This window comes from Emys orbicularis, chromosome 10 (genome assembly GCF_028017835.1).
Source record: "Emys orbicularis isolate rEmyOrb1 chromosome 10, rEmyOrb1.hap1, whole genome shotgun sequence".
NCBI lineage: Eukaryota > Metazoa > Chordata > Testudines > Emydidae > Emys > Emys orbicularis.
Window position 1 is genome coordinate 72,288,996 of NC_088692.1, and position 2,937 is coordinate 72,291,932.

Consider the following 2,937-nt stretch of genomic DNA (forward strand, 5'->3'; position numbering starts at 1 on the left):
TTCAGCTAATTATTCTTGATTTCATGTAAATAGCTTTGATGCACTTGTGAAGCTACCTAAAGCCGGAATCCCTCCAGGCTTGACAGCTGGAATATGGCAAGCCTTCTAGTACCTTAAAGTTATTCCTAAGTGAAGTCCAAACAAATAAATTGCAAGTGAAATCAAATGTTGGGTCAGAGTACTTCAAACCTGGGTTGGGGAGCCCTCACGCCAAGGGCACAGCATCAAAGACAAGCTCCTCAATTCTATTCCCTCTTGCTGCAGTCGTGAGGTGTGTGTGAATAGATTTGAGAGTGGCAGTACAGTTGGCATCTAAGGGTGTGAGCATGGCTAAGTCGCGCATGTTAAAAATGATGCCTGCGGCTTTTATTTGCAGGCAGCATAGTGCCATGAAGAGCCTAGTCTGCAGTTTTGCTGAAAAACTGAATGCGAAGCATGGGCATTTTATACAATATCTTTAATGACTGAGCGTATAATGCATGGTTGATTATTTCACAAGGCCTCACTTAGTGGCAAAAGCTGATGATTCACGTGAGAGTGAGGCGTATCTGATTATCTTGTTTCATAGAATTCATGCAGCTGCAAAATACTTGACTTTAAGATTAGCTTTATGGTATTTGTGGAAATTACGAGCATGTTTGGCTTCACCTGACAACTGTGTGGTGATTAAGCCCTTTGCTTTTCTGGTCATCTTTGTACAGCTCTTTCCTAGCTCTTTGTCGAACATAAACAAGAATAGAAATCACTTGCTTTTGTGTAAGAAATGATCGTCAAAAGATACTGGAGTTCCTTGTGCATAAAAGCAATGCAGACTGCCATCCTCACTCTGGGTACCTCTACATTTGAGCTGGGAGGTATGATTCCCAGCATGCATAGATGTAGCGGGGGTAGCATGGATGGTGCCTCAGGCTAGCCACCTCACGACATACCCAGGGCATCTGGGTGGGTATGTACTTGGGTGCCAAGCCTGAGTCACCACCTGTGCTACCCCGGCTACATGCCTACATTTTAGTGAGTTAGCATGGGTAGGAGTACTTAGCACCTTAGAGACTAAGGGTACGTCTACACTTACTTTCTGGTTCGGCGGCAGGCAATCGATCTTCTGGGATCGATTTATCGCATCTTGTCTAGACGCGATAAATCGATCCCGGAAGTGCTCGCCATCGACGCCGGTACTCCAGCTCGGCGAGAGGAGTACGCGGCATCGACGGGGGAGCCTGCCTGCCGCGTCTGGACCCGCGGTAAGTTCGGACTAAGGTACTTCCAATTCAGCTACGTTATTAACGTAGCTGAATTTGCGTACCTTAGTCCGAAGTGGGGGGTTAGTGTGGACCAGGCCTAACAAATTTATTTGAGCATAAGCTTTCGTGAGCTACAGCCCACTTCATCGGATGCATAGAATGGAACCTCTCTGGTCAGGCAGTAACAGACTTAAAGGTGGCAATCTTGCAACAGAAAAGCTTCAAAAACAGACTCCAATGAGAAACTGCTGAACTTGAATTAATATGCAAACTAGATACCATCGATTTAGGCTTGAATAGAGACTGGGAATGGCTGAGCCATTACACACATTGAATCTATTTCTCCATGTTAATGACAAGAAGGTGTGAGGATACTTATCACTACAAAAGTTTTTTTTCTCCTGCTGATAATTGCTCATCTTAATTAATTAGCCTCTTAGAGTTGGTAGAGCAACACACACACACACACACACACGAAAAGGTAGATCTCCTTACTATATGTTCCATTCTATGCATCCGATGAAGTGGGCTGTCGCCCACGAACGCTTATGCTCAAATAAATTTGTTAGTCTCTAAGGCTACGTCTACACTACCCGCCGTAGCGATCGATCTATCGGGGATCGATTTATCGCGTGTAGTGTAGACGCGATAAATCGATCCCCAATCGCTCTCCCGTCGACTGCTGAACTCCAGCAGTGCGAGAGGCGGAAGCAAAGTCGACGGGGGAGCCGCGGCCGTCGATCCAGCACCGCGAGGACACGAAGTAAGTAATTTTAATTCGATGTAAGATACGTCGACTTCAGCTACGCTATTCTCGTAGCTGAAGTTGTGTATCTTAGCTCGATTTTCCCCCCTTCCCCAGTGTAGACCAGGCGGTGCCACAAGTACTCCTGTTCTTTTTGCGGATACAGACTAACACAGCTGCTACTCTGAAGCATGGGTAGGGAATCACACCTCCCAACTCAAATGTCCCCTCTGTGTGTCAAACCTCAGCTGATGCGATCACCTCTGGAAAGGACAAGGAAGGTAAATCTCCATACCTGTTTGGACCTGGCCCTCTCTGGAGACTGCTGACAATGGAGCCAAGTGTGATGGCTCTTGTGATCTGAATTCCTCTCCACTAAGAACAGGGCTGACCCTACTGACTAATTTCCCATTGACCAAACTGCTTGTCACTATTAGCTTGGGCTGGATTCAAACCAATGCCCTAAAAGGAAGAGACTTTCATTTCCCAGGATCTCAATCCCTGGAGCTATTTCCTCTCTTTCTGTGAACATACCCTTATAAGCTTGTTAATGTCTACACTACAGGTGGGATTGAGCTCCCAGCTCAGGTAGAAATATTCCTGCTACCTCAACCTGAGAGCGTGGGCTCCAGCCCAATCCACAGTGTCCATACTGCTTTTTTTTAGTGTGGTAGCATGAGCCTGTCCACCTCCAGCAAGGTGAGAAACTTTCTGAACTTATGAAGCCTCTGAATGACATAGGACAAATATAGCAGTCTGCGGGCTTGATCCTGCAAGCCTTCAGCTGATGGTGCCTTCCATAGGTGTTCTGCATGCAGTACTGGGCCTTTAATTATTTGCTGAAGCATAAACGGTGTGTACTTAAAAGGGAGCAAGTGATTGTGATATAGGGCTTTTGTCAATTTGTTACACACATGTGCCATTCTCAGCAGCTGCCACTCAAGCTATAGA